Raw genomic sequence first — 21504 nt, forward strand, 5'->3', positions numbered from 1 at the left:
TGCCACCAGTGCAGGCTTCGGCCTACACTCTGCTCCTCTCCTCCTCCTGCTGCCCCTGGACTCTAACACCGCCAGTTTTTGCCCGGACGTGCTAGCTGCACAGAGAAAAACACCAGCCAATGTGTTAGTGGGGTTCAGCACCGCCAGCTGTTCCCCTGCTGTGTAGCCGGCAACGTGACCTGCAAACGCCACGCAGGCACAACAGAACAAAAGCTGCCACCAGTGCAGGCTTCGGCCTACACTATGCTCCTCTCCTCCTCCTGCTGACCCTGGGCTCTAACACCGCCAGTTGGGGCCCGGAAGTGCTAGCTGCACAGAGAAAAACACCAGCCAATGTGTTAGTGGGGTTCAGCACCGCCAGCTGTTCCCCTGCTGTGTAGCCGGCAACGTGTCCTGCAAACGCCACGCAGGCACCTGAACTGAAATTAAAGGGACCCTGACCCCCACCCCCAGGTGTTTCTATGTATAACAGCCACCTTGTACAGCAGTACTGCTGCATTTGTACAAGGTGGCTGACTTTTTCTCCTTGCCCACGTTGAATTTAACACGTACAAAATGTGCCTGATTACAGACCATTACAATGTCCCTGAGGTGTGACTTTCCTTTTTAATGACACGCAGCACCCCCCTTGGTAGCGCTGCCCGTTTCTGACATAATTGGTTGGCTGCCTGTGCCTGTGCGTCCGCCCTGCCCGACACAACGCCCCTCGTTGTCTCATATATTTTGACTGTGAGGGTGTGATTGATGAGCATGTGCAGTGCATATGTTCGCCTGTCTTAACTCATCTCCTTCCGCCTTCTTCAGACTGTGCGGCCTCATGGCCGTGGTAGGCGATAAGGGATCAGCTGAGGCTGCCCAGTCTGAAGCAGGTGTAAGGACATGTGTGAGCGGCGAACATATTTACTGCGCAAGGCCACAAATCCCAGCTCTGCAGTGTGACTTTATTAAAAGACACTGCGGGTCTGGGATTCATGGCCATTGCTTACCGCACCAGCCAACATGAAATGAGGTGAGAAGACAGGCAGCGCTCACAGCGCATGGCCAAGGGATCACAATAGCGCAGACTCCTGTACAGCAAATAACAATGCTCAGGAGGCTGCGCCCAGCACCAAGGCGTTATTTATGTGCACCTGTGCCGCGTCTCCTTAAAAAGACAAGTCACGCCTCCAATACAGTTCGGCCGCCGTCACACATGCGAGTTTTACGGACGTAAGAGCGCAGAATCTACGTCCGTAAAACTCGCAAAAAATACGGCACAATTATTCTCTATGCCCCTGCTCCTATTTGCCGTATTTTACTGATCAGTATTATACGGCTTTCTACGGCCGTACAAAATCGCAGCATGCTGCGTTTGTCACCGTACTGCACAAGAAATACGCCAATGAAAGTCTATGGAAGCGTGAAAAATACGGATTACACACGGACAAGCAGTGTGACTTGCGAGAAATACGCAGCGCTGTTAGAGAGAAAAGCCGGTAATTCAGTGCGGTGTACAGTAAAATCACACTGACAGCTTACAGTAGAATAGGTAGAATAAATGTGTACACATAGAATAGGTATATATATATATGTCAGTGAGACACATATATGTATATATATTAATATTTATTCCAGCGCTAGACAGCTTGAAAGCCGGTAATTCAATTACCGGCTTTTTCCTTCTCCTTCCTAAAACCCGACATGATTTGAGACATGGTTTACATACAGTAAACCATGTCTTCTCTCCATTTTTTTGCAGATTCCACACTACTAATGTCAGTAGTGTGTATCTGCAAAATTTGGCCGTTCTAGCTCTTAAAATAAAGGGTTAAATGGCGGAAAAAATTGGCGTGGGCTCCCGCGCAATTTTCTCCGCCAGAGTAGTAAAGCCAGTGACTGAGGGCAGATATTAATAGCCTGGAGAGGGTCCACGGTTATTGGCCCCCCCCTGGCTAAAAATATCTGCCCCCAGCCACCCCAGAAAAGGCACATCTGGAAGATGCGCCTATTCTGGCACTTGGCCACTCTCTTCCCATTCCCGTGTAGCGGTGGGATATGGGGTAATGAAGGGTTAATGCCACCTTGCTATTGTAAGGTGACATTAAGCCTAATTAATAATGGAGAGGCGTCAATTATGACACCTATCCATTATTAATCCAATACTAGTAAAGGGTTAAATAAAACACAAACACATTTTTTAAAATTATTTTAATGAAATAAAAACAATGGTTGTTGCAGTATTTTATTCAACGCCCAATCCAGTCACTGAAGACCCTCGTTCTGTGAGTAAAAAAACATAATAAACCAACAATATACTTACCCTCCGCAGATCTGTAACGTCCAACGATGTAAATCCTTCTGAAGGGGTTAAAACATTTTGCAGCAAGGAGCTGTGCTAATGCAGGCTGCTCCTCGCTGCAAAACCCCAGGGAATGAGGCTAAAAATAGATCAATGATCTATATTTAGCTTCATTTGCGGTGAGGCGCCCTCTGCTGGCTGTTCATAGATCGTGGGAAATTACCTAGAAAGTATTTAGTCAGTCAGCAATAGTGCAAGTTCCACCACTTAAAAAGATGAGAGGCGTCTGTAATTTACATCATAGGTAGACCTCAACTATGGGAGACAAACTGAGAAAAAAAAATCCAGAAAATCACATTGTCTGTTTTTTTAACATTTTATTTGCATATTATGGTGGAAAATAAGTATTTGGTCAGAAACAAAATTTCATCTCAATACTTTGTAATATATCCTTTGTTGGCAATGACAGAGGTCAAACGTTTTCTGTAAGTCTTCACAAGGTTGCCACACACTGTTGTTGGTATGTTGGCCCATTCCTCCATGCAGATCTCCTCTAGAGCAGTGATGTTTTTGGCTTTTCGCTTGGCAACACGGACTTTCAACTCCCTCCAAAGGTTTTCTATAGGGTTGAGATCTGGAGACTAGCTAGGCCACTCCAGGACCTTGAAATGCTTCTTACGAAGCCACTCCTTCGTTGCCCTGGCGGTGTGCTTTGGATCATTGTTATGTTGAAAGACCCAGCCACGTTTCATCTTCAATGCCCTTGCTGATGGAAGGAGGTTTGCACTCAAAATCTCACGATACATGGCCCCATTCATTCTTTCATGTACCCGGATCAGTCGTCCTGGCCCCTTTGCAGAGAAACAGACCCAAAGCATGATGTTTCCACCACCATGCTTTACAGTAGGTATGGTGTTTGATGGATGCAACTCAGTATTCTTTTTCCTCCAAACACGACAAGTTGTGTTTCTACCAAACAGTTCCAGTTTGGTTTCATCAGACCATAGGACATTCTCCCAAAACTCCTCTGGATCATCCAAATGCTCTCTAGCAAACTTCAGACGGGCCCGGACATGTACTGGCTTAAGCAGTGGGACACGTCTGGCACTGCAGGATCTGAGTCCATGGTGGCGTAGTGTGTTACTTATGGTAGGCCTTGTTACATTGGTCCCAGCTCTCTGCAGTTCATTCACTAGGTCCCCCCGCGTGGTTCTGGGATTTTTGCTCACCGTTCTTGTGATCATTCTGACCCCACGGGGTGGGATTTTGCGTGGAGCCCCAGATCGAGGGAGATTATCAGTGGTCTTGTATGTCTTCCATTTTCTAATTATTGCTCCCACTGTTGATTTCTTCACTCCAAGCTGGTTGGCTATTGCAGATTGAGTCTTCCCAGCCTGGTGCAGGGCTACAATTTTGTTTCTGGTGTCCTTTGACAGCTCTTTGGTCTTCACCATAGTGGAGTTTGGAGTCAGACTGTTTGAGGGTGTGCACAGGTGTCTTTTTATACTGATAACAAGTTTAAACAGGTGCCATTACTACAGGTAATGAGTGGAGGAAAGAGGAGACTCTTAAAGAAGAAGTTACAGGTCTGTGAGAGCCAGATATCTTGATTGTTTGTTTCTGACCAAATACTTATTTTCCACCATAAAATGCAAAAAAATTATAAAAAAAACAGACAATGAGATTTTCTGGATTTTTTTTCCTCAGTTTGTCTCCCATAGTTGAGGTCTACCTATGATGTAAATTACAGACGCCTCTCATCTTTTTAAGTGGTGGAACTTGCACTATTGCTGACTGACTAAATACTTTTTTGCCCCACTGTATATATATATATATATATATATATATACATACATATATATATATATATATATATATATAGACAGTATATATATATTTTCTTTTCTTTTTGGGACACATGGATCACTTCTATAGCGGTATGTTGGTTTTGCTAGCCTGCGAGAAAACCACGCAGTACGGATGCCATACGGATTACATACGGAGGATGCCATGCGCAAAAAACGCTGACACACCTTGCCTACGGAGGAGCTACGGACCACTTTTTTCGGGACTTTCCAGCGTATTACGGCCGTAATATACGGACCGTATTGTTTTACGCTGTGTGTGACGCCGGCCTTCTACTGTAAAATGGGCAAAAATAGTGTACATCTTTCATTCTGCGTGTGCAATGAGCAAAATTTAAAGAGCAACCTTTCACTTGTGGAGCATTACTGCTGCACAAGGTGTGGCTCTTCTACATTCTAACACCTGAGGGTGGGTTAAAGGTTACCTTTGAAATTGGTTCAATTAGGCTGCGGCCTACACTCTGCTCCTCCTGCAGACCCTGGGCTCTAACTACGCCAGTTGGTGCCTGGAAGTGCAGTGTGCACAGTCAACAGTCGCTCCTCTGTTATTGGGGTTCAGCACCGCCAGCTGTTCCCCTGCTGTGTAGCCAGCAACGTGTCCAGCACAAGCCACGCTGGCACAACAGAACAAAAGCTGCCACCAGTGCAGGCTGCGGCCTACACTCTGCTCCTCTCCTCCTCCTGCTGACCCTGGGCTCTAACACCGCCAGTTTTTGCCCGGGCGTGCTAGCTATACAGAGAAAAACACCAGCCAATGTGTTAGTGGGGTTCAGCACCGCCAGCTGTTCCCCTGCTGTGTAGCCGGCAACGTGTCCAGCACAAGCCACGCTGGCACAACAGAACAAAAGCTGCCACCAGTGCAGGCTGCGGCCTACACTCTGCTCCTCTCCTCCTCCTGCTGACCCTGGGCTCTAACACCGCCAGTTTTTGCCCGGGCGTGCTAGCTATACAGAGAAAAACACCAGCCAATGTGTTAGTGGGGTTCAGCACCGCCAGCTGTTCCCCTGCTGTGTAGCCGGCAACGTGACCTGCAAACGCCACGCAGTCACCAGAACTGAAATTAAAGGGACCCTGCCCCCCCCCAGGTATTTCTATGTATAACAGCCACCTTGTACAGCAGTACTGCTGCATTTGTACAAGGTGGCTGACTTTTTCTCCTTGCCCACGTGGAACTCAACACGTACAAAATGTGTCTCATTACAGACCATTTCACTGCCCCTGAGGTGTGATTCTCCTTTTTAAATGACACGCAGCACCCCCCTTGGTTGCGCTGCCCGTCTTCTGACATCATTGTTTGGCTGCCTGTGCCTGTGCGCCCGCCCTGACCATCACAACAGCCCTCGTTGTCTCAGTTTTTTTTTACTGCAAGGGTGTGATTGATGGGAACGAGCAGTGCATATCTTCGCCTGTCTTCACTCCCCTCCTTCCGCCTTCTTCAGACTGTGCGGCCTCATGGCCGCGGCATGCGATAAGGGATCAGCTGAGGCCGCCCAGTCTGAAGCAGGTGTAAGGACATGAGTGAGCGGCAAACATATTTACTGCGCAAGGCCATGAATCCCAGCCCTGCAGTGTGACTTTATGAAAAGACACTGCGGGTCAGGGATTCATGGCCATCGCTAACCGCACCGGCCAACATGAAATGAGGTCATAAGACGGGCAGCGCTAACTGGCCATGTCCAAGGGCTAACAAGAGCGCAGACTCCTGTACAGCAAATAACAACGCTCAGGAGGATGCGCCCAGCACCAAGGCGTTATTTTTGACACCTGTGCTGCGTCTCCTTAAAAAGACAAGTCACGCCTCCAATACAGTTTTACTGTACAATGGGCAAAATTGTGTACGTCTTTCATTCTGCATGTGCAATGAGCAAAATTTAAAGAGCAACCTTTCACTTGTGGAGCATTACTGCTGCACAAGGTGTGGCTCTTCTACATTCTAACACCTGAGGGTGGGTTAAAGGTTACCTTTGAAATTGGTTCAATTAGGCTGCGGCCTACACTCTGCTCCTCCTGCAGACCCTGGGCTCTAACTACGCCAGTTGGTGCCTGGAAGTGCAGTGTGCACAGTCAACAGTCGCTCCTCTGTTATTGGGGTTCAGCACCGCCAGCTGTTCCCCTGCTGTGTAGCCGGCAACGTGTCCAGCACAAGCCACGCTGGCACAACAGAACAAAAGCTGCCACCAGTGCAGGCTGCGGCCTACACTCTGCTCCTCTCCTCCTCCTGCTGACCCTGGGCTCTAACACCGCCAGTTTTTGCCCAGACGTGCTAGCTGCACAGAGAAAAACACCAGCCAATGTGTTAGTGGGGTTCAGCACCGCCAGCTGTTCCACTGCTGTGTAGCCGGCAACGTGTCCAGCACAAGCCATGCTGGCACAACAGAACAAAAGCTGCCACCAGTGCAGGCTGCGGCATACACTCTGCTCCTCTCCTCCTCCTGCTGACCCTGGGCTCTAACACCGCCAGTTTTTGCCCGGACGTGCTAGCTGCACAAAGAAAAACACCAGTCAATGTGTCAGTGGGGTTCAGCACCGCCAGCTGTTCCCCTGCTGTGTAGCTGGCAACGTGTCCTGCAAACGCCATGCAGGCACCTGAACTGAAATTAAAGGGAACCTGCCCCCACCCCCCCAGGTGTTTCTATGTATAACAGCCACCTTGTACAGCAGTACTGCTGCATTTGTACAAGGTGGCTGACTTTTTCTCCTTTCCCACGTTGAATTTAACACGTACAAAATGTGTCTCATTACAGACCATTACAGTGTCCCTGAGGTGTGACTTTCCTTTTTAATGACACGCAGCACCCCCCTTGGTAGCGCTGCCCATCTTCTGACATCATTTGTTGGCTGTTTGTGCCTGTGCGTCCGCCCTGCCCAACAAAACGCCCCTCGTTGTCGGATCTATTTTGACTGCGAGGGTGTGATTGATGGGCATGTGCAGTGCATATGTTCGCCTGTCTTCACTCATCTCATTCCGCCTTCTTCAGACTGTGCAGCCTCATGGCCGCGGCATGCGATAAGGGATCAGGTGAGGCCGCCCAGTCTGAAGCAGGTGTAAGGACATTTGTGAGCGGCAAAAATATTTACTGCACAAGGCCATGAATCCCAGCCCCGCAGTGTGAATTATTGAAAACATACTGTGGGTCTGGGATTCATGGCCATCGATAACCGCACCGGCCAACATGAAATGAGGTCATAAGACAGGCAGCGCTCACAGCGCATGGCCAAGGGCTAACAAGAGCGCAGACTCCTGTACAGCAAATACTAACGGTCAGGAGGCTGCGCCCAGCACCAAGGCGTTATTTTTGTACACCTGTGCATCGTCTCCTTAAAAAGACAAGTCACGCCTCCAATACAGTTGTACTGTACAATGGGCAAAATTGGGTACGTCTTTCATTCTGCGTGTGCAATGAGCAAAATTTAAAGAGCAACCTTTCACTTGTGGAGCATTACTGCTGCACAAGGTGTGGCTCTTCAACATTGTAACACCTGAGGGTGGGTTAACGGTTACCTTTGAAATTGGTTCAATTAGGCTTCGGCCTACACTTTGCTCCTCTCCTCCTCCTGCTGACCCTGGGCTCTAACACCGCCAGTTTTTGTCCGGAAGTGCTAGCTGCACAGAGAAAAACACCAGCCAATGTGTCAGTGGGGTCCAGCACCGCCAGCTGTTCCCCTGCTGTGTAGTCGGCAACGTGTCCAGCACAAGCCACGCTGGCACAACAGAACAAAAGCTTCCACCAGTGCAGGCTTCGGCCTACACTCTGCTCCTCTCCTCCTCCTGCTGACCCTGGGCTCTAACAACGCCAGTTTTTGCCCGGACGTGCTAGCTGCACAGTGAAAAACACCAGTCAATGTGTCTGTGGGGTTCAGCACCGCCAGCTGTTCCCCTGCTGTGTAGCTGGCAACGTGTCCTGCAAACGCCATGCAGGCACCTGAACTGAAATTAAAGGGAACATGCCCCCCCCAGGTGTTTCTATGTATAACAGCCACCTTGTACAGCAGTAATGCTGCATTTGTACAAAGTGGCTGACTTTTTCTCCTTGCCCACGTGCAACTAAACACCTACAAAATGTGTCTCATTGGAGACCATTACACTGTCCCAGAGGTGTGACTTTCCTTGTTAAGGATACGCAGCACCCCCCCTTGTTAGCGCTGCCCGTCTTCTGACATCATTGGTTGGCTGCTTGTGCTTGTGCGTCCGCCCTGCCCGACACAACGCCCCTCGTTGTCTCATATATTTTGACTGCAAGGGTGTGATTGATGGGCATATGCAGTGCATATGTTCACCTGTCTTCACTCATCTCCTTCCGCCTTCTTCAGATAAGGGATCAGCTGAGGCCGCCCAGTCTGAAGCAGGTGTAAGGACATGTGTGAGCGGCAAACATATTTACTGCGCAAGGCCACGAATCACGTCCCCGCAGTGTGACTTTATGAAAAGACACTTTGGGTCTGGGATTCATGACCATCGCTAACCGCACCGGCCAAAGTGAAATGAGATGAGAAGACAGTCAGCGCTCACAGCGCATGGCCAAGGGCTAACAAGAGCGCAGACTCCTGTGCAGCAAATAACAACGGTCAGGAGGCTGCGCCCAGCACCAAGGCGTTATTTTTGTACACCTGTGCCGCATCTCCTTAAAAAGACAAGTCACGCCTCCAATACAGTTCTACTGTACAATGGGCAAAATTGTGTACGTCTTTCATTCTGCGTGTGCAGTGAGCAAAATGTTAAGAGCAACCTTTCACTTGTGGAGCATTACTGCTGCACAAGGTGTGGCTCTTCTACATTGTAACACTTGAGGGTGGGTTAAAGGTTACCTTTGAAATTGGTTCAATTAGGCTTCGGCCTACACTCTGCTGCTCTCCTCCTCCTGCTGTCCCTGGGTTCTAACACCGCCAGTTGGGGCCTGGACGTGCTAGCTGCACAGAGAAAAACACCAGTCAATGTGTCAGTGGGGTTCAGCACCGCCAGCTATTCCCCCGCTGTGTAGCCGGCATCGTGTCCTGCAAACGCAACGCAGACACAAAGCTACTTCCAGTGCAGGCTTCGGCCTACACTATGCTCCCCCTGCTTACCCTTTGCTCCAACACCGCTAGTTGGGGCTCTAGGAAGACAATCTTGAGTAGGCAACGCATCCGGGTTCCAGCACCACCAGCTGGTTCCCGGCAGTGTATTTGTCACGGGTACTCCCTCGTGCCCAGCCTGGTTCCAGCACCGTCAGCTGTTTCCGGGTACTGTCAAACTCACTGAGACACCTATGCGTTGCCCCGTCGTGTTGCGGTCGAGTTAGCCAACTCCAGGGTGCCTCCAGTTTAGGAGCTTCCTATGTGGGCTGCGTGAATTGGTAGTCAAGGCTGGTTCTGTAGTGCCAGTAGGCCAAGCTCCCCCTCTAGGACTGTTGGGGTTCGGTAACTGCGGCTGCCTCGCGGCCTAGCTGTTCTCTCCTCTCCTGTGGACCTTCGGGTCCACCACCTGGTTCCAGCACCATCAGCTGGTTCCGGGCAGAGCCTTTGGCTTAGGTGCCTCCTCCTGGGTATCCGAGTTCCACCAACGCCAGGCGGTCCTTGGTAGTGCTTTTAAGCGCGGGCACCTACAGCTTAGTAACCGGGTTCCAGCACCGTCAGCTGGTCCTCGGTGCCATTGGCTCTTGCACACTGGGGCAACGCATCCGGGTTCCAGCACCGCCAGCTGGTTCCCGGCAGTGTTTTTGTCACGGGTACTCCCTCGTGCCCAGCCTGGTTCCAGCACCGTCAGCTGTTTCCGGGTACTGTCAAACTCACTGAGACACCTATGCGTTGCCCCGTCGTGTTGCGTCGGGTTAGCCAACTCCAGGGTGCCTCCAGTTTAGGAGCTTCCTATGTGGGCTGCGTGAATTGGTAGTCAAGGCTGGTTCTGTAGTGCCAGTAGGCCAAGCTCCCCCTGTAGGACTGTTGGGGTTCGGTAACTGCGGCTGCCTCACGGCCTAGCTGTTCTCTCCTCTCCTGTGGACCTTTGGGTCCACCACCTGGTTCCAGCACCGTCAGCTGGTTCCGGGCAGAGCCTTTGGCTTAGGTGCCTCCTCCTGGGTATCCGAGTTCCGCCAACGCCAGGCGGTCCTTGGTAGTGCTTTTAAGCGCGGGCACCTACAGCTTAGTAACCGGGTTCCAGCACCGTCAGCTGGTCCTCGGTGCCATTGGCTCTTGCACACTGGGGCAACGCATCCGGGTTCCAGCACCGCCAGCTGGTTTCCGGCAGTGTTTTTGTCACGGGTACTCCCTCGTGCCCAGCCTAGTTCCAGCACCGTCAGCTGTTTCCGGGTACTGTCAAACTCACTGAGACACCTATGCGTTGCCCCGTCGTGTTGCGTTCGGGTTAGCCAACTCCAGGGTGCCTCCAGTTTAGGAGCTTCCTATGTGGGCTGCGTGAATTGGTAGTCAAGGCTGGTTCTGTAGTGCCAGTAGGCCAAGCTCCCCCTCTAGGACTGTTGGGGTTCGGTAACTGCGGCTGCCTCGCGGCCTAGCTGTTCTCTCCTCTCCTGTGGACCTTCGGGTCCACCACCTGGTTCCAGCACCGTCAGCTGGTTCCGGGCAGAGCCTATGGCTTAGGTGCCTCCTCCTGGGTATCCGAGTTCCGCCAACGGCAGGCGGTCCTTGGTAGTGCTTTTAAGTGCGGGCACCTACAGCTTAGTAACCGGGTTCCAGCACCGTCAGCTGGTCCTCGGTGCCATTGGCTCTTGCACACTGGGGCAACGCATCCGGGTTCCAGCACCGCCAGCTGGTTCCCGGCAGTGTTTTTGTCACGGGTACTCCCTCATGCCCAGCCTGGTTCCAGCACCGTCAGCTGTTTCCGGGTACTGTCAAACTCACTGAGACACCTATGCGTTGCCCCGTCGTGTTGCGGTCGGGTTAGCCAATTCCAGGGTACCTCCAGTTTAGGAGCTTCCTATGTGGGCTGCGTGAATTGGTAGTCAAGGCTGGTTCTGTAGTGCCAGTAGGCCAAGCTCCCCCTGTAGGACTGTTGGGGTTCGGTAACTGCGGCTGCCTCACGGCCTAGCTGTTCTCTCCTTTCCTGTGGACCTTCGGGTCCACCACCTGGTTCCAGCACCATCAGCTGGTTCCGGGCAGAGCCTTTGGCTTAGGTGCCTCCTCCTGGGTATCCGAGTTCCGCCAACGCCAGGCGGTCCTTGGTAGTGCTTTTAAGCGCGGGCACCTACAGCTTAGTAACCGGGTTCCAGCACCGTCAGCTGGTCCTCGGTGCCATTGGCTCTTGCACACTGGGGCAACGCATCCGGGTTCCAGCACCGCCAGCTGGTTCCCGGCAGTGTTTTTGTCACGGGTACTCCCTCGTGCCCAGCCTGGTTCCAGCACCGTCAGCTGTTTCCGGGTACTGTCAAACTCACTGAGACACCTATGCGTTGCCCCGTCGTGTTGCGGTCGGGTTAGCCAACTCCAGGGTGCCTCCAGTTTAGGAGCTTCCTATGTGGGCTGCGTGAATTGGTAGTCAAGGCTGGTTCTGTAGTGCCAGTAGGCCAAGCTCCCCCTGTAGGACTGTTGGGGTTCGGTAACTGCGGCTGCCTCGCGGCCTAGCTGTTCTCTCCTCTCCTGTGGACCTTCGGGTCCACCACCTGGTTCCAGCACCGTCAGCTGGTTCCGGGCAGAGCCTTTGGCTTAGGTGCCTCCTCCTGGGTATCCAAGTTCCACCAACGCCAGGCGGTCCTTGGTAGTGCTTTTAAGCGTGGGCACCTACCGCTTAGTAACCGGGTTCCAGCACCATCAGCTGGTCCTCGGTGCCATTGGCTCTTGCACACTGGGGCAACGCATCCGGGTTCCAGCACCGCCAGCTGGTTCCCGGCAGTGTTTTTGTCACGGGTACTCCCTCGTGCCCAGCCTGGTTCCAGCACCGTCAGCTGTTTCCGGGTACTGTCAAACTCACTGAGACACCTATGCGTTGCCCCGTCTTGTTGCGGTCGGGTTAGCCAACTCCAGGGTGCCTCCAGTTTAGGAGCTTCCTATGTGGGCTGCGTGAATTGGTAGGCAAGGCTGGTTCTGTAGTGCCAGTAGGCCAAGCTCCCCCTGTAGGACTGTTGGGGTTCGGTAACTGCGGCTGCCTTGCGGCCTAGCTGTTCTCTCCTCTCCTGTGGACCTTCGGGTCCACCACCTGGTTCCAGCACCGTCAGCTGGTTCCGGGCAGAGCCTTTGGCTTAGGTGCCTCCTCCTGGGTATCCGAGTTCCACCAACGCCAGGCGGTCCTTGGTAGTGCTTTTAAGCGCGGGCACCTACAGCTTAGTAACCGGGTTCCAGCACCGTCAGCTGATCCTCGGTGCCATTGCCTCTTGCACACTGGGGCAACGCATCCGGGTTCCAGCACCGCCAGCTGGTTCCCGGCAGTGTTTTTGTCACGGGTACTCCCTCGTGCCCAGCCTGGTTCCAGCACCGTCAGCTGTTTCCGGGTACTGTCAAACTCACTGAGACACCTATGCGTTGCCCCGTCGTGTTGCGGTCGGGTTAGCCAACTCCAGGGTGCCTCCAGTTTAGGAGCTTCCTATGTGGGCTGCGTGAATTGGTAGTCAAGGCTGGTTCTGTAGTGCCAGTAGGCCAAGCTCCCCCTGTAGGACTGTTGGGGTTCGGTAACTGCGGCTGCCTCGCGGTCTAGCTGTTCTCTCCTCTCCTGTGGATCTTCTGGTCCACATCCTGGTTCCAGCACCGTCAGCTGGTTCTCGGCAGTGTCTTTTGCTCTTGTACCTTCTGCTCCCCATCCTGGTTCCAGTACCGTCAGCTGGTTCCGGGCAGAGACTTTGGTTTAGGTGCCTCCTTCTGGGTATCCAAGTTCCACCAACGTCAGGTGGTCCTTGGTAGTGCTTTCAGGCACGGGTACCTCCTGCTTAGTAACCGGGTTCCAGTAACGTCAGCTGGTCCTCGGTAGTTCCATTGGCTCTTGGACCTTCGGCTACCCATCCGGGTTCCAGTACCGTCAGCTGGTTCTCGGCAGTGTCTTTTGCTCTTGTACCTTCTGCTCCCCATCCTGGTTCCAGTAACGTCAGCTGGTTTCGGGCAGAGCCTTTGGCTTAGGTGCCTCCTTCTGGGTATCCGAGTTCCGCCAACGTCAGGTGGTCCTTGGTAGTGCTCTTTAGCACGGGTACCTCCTGCTTAGTAACCGGGTTCCAGTAACGTCAGCTGGTCCTCGGTAGTTCCATAGGCTCTTGAACCTTCGGGTAGCCATCCGAGTTCCAGTTCCATCAGCTGGTTCTTGGCATTTTCTCAGCCTTCTTGTACCTTCTGCTACATTTCCAAGTTGAAGACCCTAAAGTCGACGACCCGGAAGACCATCCCTAAGATGACGACGAAACCAGAGACGACAACCAGTGAGATGACGACGACCCTGGAGATGACGACCCTGAAGACCACCCCGATGACGACGACGACGGCAGAGACGACGACGGCGGAGACGACGACCCTGGAGACGACGACATGGAAGACCGAGAAGCAGAAGAACAAGAGGCTGCAGAACAAAGAGCAGAAGAACATTAAGCATAAGACTTAATATCAGAGCAAAAGATATTATCTAAATTATATGCAGAAGAAGACTAAGCAGTGTATGGGGGTGAGTCCGTTACTCCTCGTGGTGCCCCTGGATAAAGCCTGATGCTGCAGGCCAAACTGAACGCGGACAAATGTAACTTTTGTGACAGGCAGAACGGAAGGTGTAATCTTCAAACTTTTATAGATAACAACTAAGGGAATGCCTGTCACAAATGAGAATATGATGAAGAAGTAGAATAGGAAGAATAATAACAGTTGAATAAAATGAATATGTAGAATAGGAAGAATAATAATAGTTGAATAAAATGAATATGAAGAATGTAATAAAAAAAAATAGGTAGAAGATGAAGAAGAAGATGAATAAGGTGAAGAAGCACGGTGGGCAGCACGGTGGCGCAGTGGTTAGCACTACAGCCTTGCAGCGCTGGGGTCCTGGGTTCTAATCCCACCCAGGACAACATCTGCAAAGAGTTTGTATGTTCTCTCTGTGTTTGCGTGGGTTTCCTCCGGGCACTCCGGTTTCCTCCCACATTCCAAAGACATACTGATAGGAATTCTAGATTGTGAGCCCAATCGGGGACAGTGATGATAATGTGTGCAAAACTGTAAAGCGCTGCGGAATATGTTAGCGCTATATAAAAATAAAGATTATTATTATTATTATAAGAAGAAGTTGATGTCAAAGATGCTGATGATGATGAAGATGAAAGTGTGGGAAAAGTAAAAAAAAAACAAGATGAAGGGCGTGGAATAGTGAAACATCAATATCTGACAAAATAAAAAAAATGTTTACATAGTCAATATCTTTGTCACTCCGAACGTCTTAAAAAAAAAATCATGCTATTCTATTTGATTGGGCTAAACCTCTATGACTTTAATGTCTCCGCCACCTCCCCAAATACATCCTGCATTATTCTTAGTTGTTTTCCTTCATGTAGAATGAACCTACAAGGAAAGAAAGGGTTTATTTTAATTCCGATATTTTGGTCCCATTGACTTGCATTGGGATCGGGTATCGGTATTGGCGATATCCGATATTTTTTGAATTGAATCCGATACCGATACTTTCCGATATCGGAAGGTATCGCTCAACACTAGTCAAGACCACAATACGGTGCTTGGCCCCCTCAAGCCAATGTCGCCACTCCTCAAATGTCCACTTCATAGCCAACAACTCCCAATTGCCGACATCATAATTGCGTTCCGCAGGCGAAAACTTTCGAGAAAAGAAGGCACACGGTTTCATCAAGGAACCATCAGAATTCCTCTGAGACAAAACGGCCCCTGCCCCAATCTCAGACGCGTCAACTTCAACCTGAAATGGAAGAGAAACATCCGGCTGACGCAACACAGGGGCAGAAGTAAATCGGCGTTTAAGCTCCTGGTAGGCAGAAACAGCCGCAGAGGACAAATTCGCCACATCAGCACCCTTCTTCGTCAAATCGGTCAGGGGTTTAACCACAATGGAGAAGTTGGCAATGAAACGGCGATAAAAATTAGCAAAGCCCAAAAATTTCTGAAGGCTCTTCACGGATGTGGGCTGAATCCAATCATGAATAGCCTGAACCTTAACCGGATCCATTTCTATAGATGAGGGAGAAAAAATGAAGCCCCAAAAAGAAACCTTCTGCATTCCAAAGAGGCACTTAGACCCCTTCACAAATAAAGCGTTATCACGAAGGATCTGAAATACCATCCTGACCTGTTTCACATGAGACTCCCAATCATCGGAAAAAATCAAAATATCATCCAAATATACAATCATGAATTTATCAAGATAACTCTGAAAAATATCATGCATGAAGGACTGGAACACAGATGGAGCATTAGAGAGCCCGAATGGCATCACAAGATATTCAAAATGGCCTTCGGGCGTATTAAATGCAGTTTTCCATTTGTCGCCCTGCTTAATACGAACAAGATTATATGCCCCTCGAAGGTCAATCTTAGTGAACCAACTAGCCCCCTTAATCCTAGCAAACAAATCAGAAAGTAAAGGCAAAGGGTATTGAAATTTGACCGTGATCTTATTCAAGAGGCGATAATCAATACAGGGTCTCAAGGAGCCATCCTTCTTGGCAACTAAAAAAAAACCTTCTCCCAAAGGTGAAGAAGATGGTCGAATATGCCCTTTCTCCAAAGACTCCTTAATATAGCTCCGCATGGCGGCATGTTGTGGCACAGACAGGTTGAAAAGTCGGCCCTTAGGGAACTTACAACCTGGAATCAAGTCAATAGCACAATCACAGTCCCTATGCGGTGGAAGGGAACTGGACTTGGGCTCCTCGAATACATCCTGGAAATCTGACAAAAACTCAGGAGTTTCAGAAGAGGGGGAAGAGGAAATTGACATCAAAGGAACATCATTATGAACCCCCTGACAACCCCAACTAGTCACAGACATAGATTTCCAATCCAACACCGGATTATGTACCTGTAACCATGGAAAACCCAGCACAATATCATCATGCAAATTATGCAACACCAGAAAACGACAATCTTCCTGATGAGCTGGCGCCATGCACATGGTCAGCTGTGTCCAAAACTGAGGTTTATTTTTTTGCCAACGGTGTAGCATCAATGCCCCTTAAAGGAATAGGGTTCTGCAAAGGCTGCAAGGGAAGACCACAACATCTGGCAAATTCTAAGTCCATTAAGTTCAAAGCGGCGCCTGAATCCACAAATGCCATGACAGAAAATGACGATAATGAGCAGATCAAGGTCACAGATAACAGAAATTTAGGTTGTACAGTACTGATGGTAACAGAATTAGCGATTCTCTTTGTACGCTTAGGGCAATCAGAAATAACATGAGCAGAATCGCCGCAGTAAAAACACAACCCATTCTGACGCCTGAATCCTTGTCGTTCAGCTCTAGACACAGTCCTATCACACTGCATAGGCTCAGGACTCCGCTCGGAGGACAACGCCACAGTATGCACAACTCTGCGCTCGCGCAAGCGCCGATCAATCTGAATGGCCAGAGACATAGAATCACTCAGACCAGCAGGCGTGGGGAACACCACCATAACATCTTTAACGAATTCAGAAAGACCCTTTCTGAAAATTGCCGCCAAGGCATCCTCATTCCATTTAGTCAGCACAGACCATTTTCTAAATTTCTGGCAATACGATTCTGTCGCTTCTTGACCCTGACACAGGGCCAACAAGGTATTCTCTCCATGATCCACTGAATTAGGTTCATCATACAATAACCCCAGCGCCTGAAAAAAGGTGTCTAAATCAAGCAAAGCCGGATTTCCAGACTCCAGGGAAAACGCCCAATCCTGTGGATCACCACGCAGCAGGGAAATAACAATTTTAATCTGCTGAATGGGATCACCAGAGGAACGGGGTTTCAGAGCAAAAAACAGTTTACAGTTATTTTTAAAGCTCAAAAATTTGGACCTGTCCCCAAAAAACAAATCAGGAGTAGGAATTCTAGGCTCTAAAACCGGAGTCTGAACGATATAATCGGAAATACCCTGTACTCTAGCAGCATGTTGGTCCACACGAGACGCCAAATCCTGAACATCCATGCCAGCGCTGAACTCCTGAGCCACCCAGAGGAAAAGAGGAAAGAAAAGACACAACAGACTACAGAAAAAAAAATGGCTCAGCACTTTTCTTCCCTTCTTCTGAGATGCGTTTAACTCATTGTTGGCCAGTTGTACTGTTATGATCTGGTGGCCTAGGAGCAGCATGAGACGTACTCTGGAGAAGGTGGTACCTGTACTGAATGCAGACCCTGAACTTAACCACACAACTAGATGTAGCCGTGGGATGTACCTAACGCTCCCTAGACACCTCGACACAGCCTGAGGACTAAATACCCCTAAAGATAGAAACGGAAAACTATCTTGCCTCAGAGAAAATCCCCAAAGGAAAGACAGCCCCTCACAAATATTGACTGTGAGAGGAGATGGAAATGACATACGCAGACTGAAATCAGGATTTAGCAAAGGAGGCCATTCTAACTAAATAGAAAGAATAGGACAGAGTACTATGCGTTCAGTATTAAAACACTAGAAAATATCCACCACAGAAAATACAAAAACTCCACATCTGACTAAAGACATGGAGGGTATATCTGCATCTCCAGAGATTCCAGCATGGCTGAAGGAATACTTCAACAGACAAAGCTGGACAAGACAAAACAAGAAAATGCACTGAACTATTAAGCCCATAGCATGTGAACTGCAAAAACAAAGCCAGAACTTATCTTTGTAGACATGGACTGCAAAACAGGAGAGACCAGTCAGAGATGTGAATCCTCCAAAAACAATGGACAACTGGCACTGACTAAAGAATCAAGCCAGGTTAAATAGCCCAGACCTAATTGCAATAAGTGAACGCACCTGATGAATGCTGTGATCCAAAGACAGCAGCACTACCACTCATAACCACCAGAGGGAGCCCAAGAGCAGAATTCACAACAGTACCCCCCCGTGAGGAGGGGTCACCGAACCCTCACAAGAGCCCCCAGGCCGATCAGGATGAGCCAAATGAAAGGCACGAACCAAATCGTCAGCATGAACATCGGAGGCAACAACCCAAGAATTATGCTCCTGGCCATAACCTTTCCATTTGACAAGATACTGAAGCTTCCGCCTCGAAAAACGAGAATCCAAAATCTTCTCAACAACATACTCCAACTCCCCATCAATCAACACCGGGGCAGGAGGATCAACAGAGGGAATAACGGGCACCACATATTTCCACAACAAAGATCTATGGAAAACATTATGGATGGAAAAAGAGGCTGGAAGGGCCAAACGAAAAGACACTGGATTGATAATCTCAGAAATCCTATAAGGACCAATAAACCGAGGCTTGAACTTAGGGGAAGAAACCTTCATAGGAACATGACGGGAGGACAACCAGACCAAATCCCCAACCCGAAGCCGGGAACCAACACACCGACGACGGTTAGCAAAACGCTGCGCCTCCACCTGAGACAAAACCAAATTGTCCACCACATGAGCCCAAATTTGCTGCAACCTTTCAACCACAGAATCCACACCAGGACAATCAGAAGGCTCAACCTGCCCTGAAGAAAAACGAGGATGAAAACCAAAATTATAAAAAAAAGCAAAACCAAGGTAGCAGAACTAGCCCGATTATTAAGGGCAAACTCGGCCAATGGCAAGAAAGCCACCCAATCATCCTGATCAGCAGACACAAAGCATCTCAAATAAGTTTCCAAAGTCTGATTAGTTCGCTCGGTTTGGCCATTTGTCTGAGGATGAAATGCGGAAGAAAAAGACAAATCAATGCCCAGCCTAGCACAAAAGGCCCGCCAAAACCTAGAAACAAACTGGGAACCCCTATCGGACAATATTCTCCGGAATTCCATGCAAACGAACCACATGCTTGACAAAGACCCATGTGGGTTGAAATGTTGCACTTTGGCAAATAAAGGAATCCATTTTTGAACACTTTCACCTGGATTGGATGCTGTCCTTCATTGTTTACTTGGTATGTACACTTTCCATGGGCGTACAGTGGAACTAGGACGTGCATCCACTTATCCCATGTGCTGTCGGCCATTTTGCTATTCTGTTGCAAAACAGGAGAGACCAGTCAGAGATGTGAATCCTCCAAAAACAATGGACAACTGGCACTGACTAAAGAATCAAGCCAGGCTAAATAGCCCAGACCTAATTGCAATAAGTGAACGCACCTGATGAATGCGGCGATCCAAAGACAGCAGCACTACCACTCATAACCAATGAGCCCAAGAGCAGAATTCACAACACTAGTCTCCCTGAAGAAGAAAAGGGTGCAGATTAAAATTGGCAAATCTGTATCAGTGGCAGTCCTGTGTGTGGCATCTGTGTCTCATTTTCTGGCACAGAAAACATACAGTCTAACAGTAGGCCTGATTTCTTGCCAATTCTCCCATAAATAAAAATAAAAATAGTGGGAGATTAAGATTGGCATTTCTGCTTCAGTGCCACTCCTGTGTGTGCCACCTATCTCAAATTGTGTGCCACATTAAACCTAGTGTGTAATACTGGGCCAGATTTCTTTTAAATTCTCCCTGAAAAAAAAAATAGTGGGAGATTAAGATTGGCATTTCTGCTTCAGTGCCACTCCTGTGTGTGCCACCTGTCTCAAATGTTGTGCCACATTAAACCTAGTGTGTAATACTGGGCCAGATTTCATTTAAATTCTCCCTGAAAAAAAAATAGTGGGAGATTAAGATTGACATTTCTGCTTCAGTGCCACTCCTGTGTGTGCCACCTGTTATGGCTGGTAATTCAGTACCACAATGGACATAGAGGTCAGTGCACATACAGTGACCTGGCAATAACCCAAAAAATAAGAACGAGCTCTGAGACGTGGGAACTCTGTTGACCGCAATCCCTAATCCTCTCCAACACAACTAGAGGCAGCCGTGGATTGCGCCTAACGCTGCCTATGCAACTCGGCACGGCCTGAGAAACTAGCTAGCCTGAAGATGGAAAATAAGCCTACCTTGCCTCAGAGAAATACCCCAAAGGAAAAGGCAGCCCCCACATATAATGACTGTGAGTTAAGATGAAAAGACAAACGTAGAGATGAAATAGATTTAGCAAAGTGAGGCCCAACTTCCTGAACAGAGCGAGGATAGAAAAGGCAACTTTGCGGCCAACACAAAACCCTACAAAATCCACGCAAAGGGGGCAAAAAGACCCTCCGTACCGAACTAACGGCACGGAGGTACACCCTCTGCGTCCCAGAGCTTCCAGCTAGCAGAAAAAACAAATTGACAAGCTGAACTAGAAAAAACAGCAAACAAATAGCAAAGAGGAACTTAGCTATGCAGATCAGCAGGCCACAGGAACACTCCAGGAGGAAACAGGTCCAACACTAGAACATTGACTGGAAGCAAGGATCCAAGCACCAGGTGGAGTTAAATAGGGTAGCACCTAACGACTTCACCATATCACCTGAGGAAGGAAACTCAGAAGCCGCAGTACCACTTTTCTCCACCAACGGAAGATCACAGAGAGAATCAGCCGAAGTACCACTTGTGACCACAAGAGGGAGCTCTGCCACAGAATTCACAACAGTACCCCCCCCTTGAGGAGGGGTCACCGAACCCTCACCAGAGCTCCCAGGACGACCAGGATGAGCCATATGAAAGGCACGATCAAGATCGGGAACATGAACATCAGAGGCAAAGACCCAGGAATTATCTTCCTGAGCATAACCCTTCCACTTAACCAGATGCTGGAGTTTCCGTCTAGAAACACGAGAATCCAAAATCTTCTCCACAATATACTCCAACTCCCCCTCCACCAAAACCGGGGCAGGAGGATCAACAGATGGAACCACGGGTGCCACGTATCTCCGCAACAATGACCTATGGAATACGTTATGTATGGAAAAAGAATCTGGAAGGGTCAGACGAAAAGACACAGGATTAAGGACCTCAGAAATCCTATACGGACCAATAAAACAAGGTTTAAACTTAGGAGAGGAGACCTTCATAGGAATATGACGAGAAGATAACCAAACCAAGTCCCCAACCCGAAGTCGGGGACCCTGCTGTGGATTCTGTTTTTGGGCTCCCTCTGGTGGTTACAGATGGTACTGGGTGACTTGTGTTCTCTGCGGTCTCTGGTGTCCACCTGTTCTATCAGGATATGGGAGTTTCCTATTTAACCTGGCTTTCTTGTCATTTCCTCGCCGGCGATCAATGTAATCAGTGTGTCTTGTTACCTCTGCTTTCCGCTTCTGTAATCTTCAGGACAAGCTAAGTTTTTGATTTTTCCTGTTCCACGTTTTGCTTTATTTTCGTTTTAGTCCAGCTTGCAGTTATGTGATTCCTTGTTGCTGGTTGCTCTAGTGGGCTGATATTACTCC

Source organism: Ranitomeya imitator, chromosome 1, assembly GCF_032444005.1.
Source record: "Ranitomeya imitator isolate aRanImi1 chromosome 1, aRanImi1.pri, whole genome shotgun sequence".
Classification (NCBI taxonomy): Eukaryota; Metazoa; Chordata; class Amphibia; order Anura; family Dendrobatidae; genus Ranitomeya; species Ranitomeya imitator.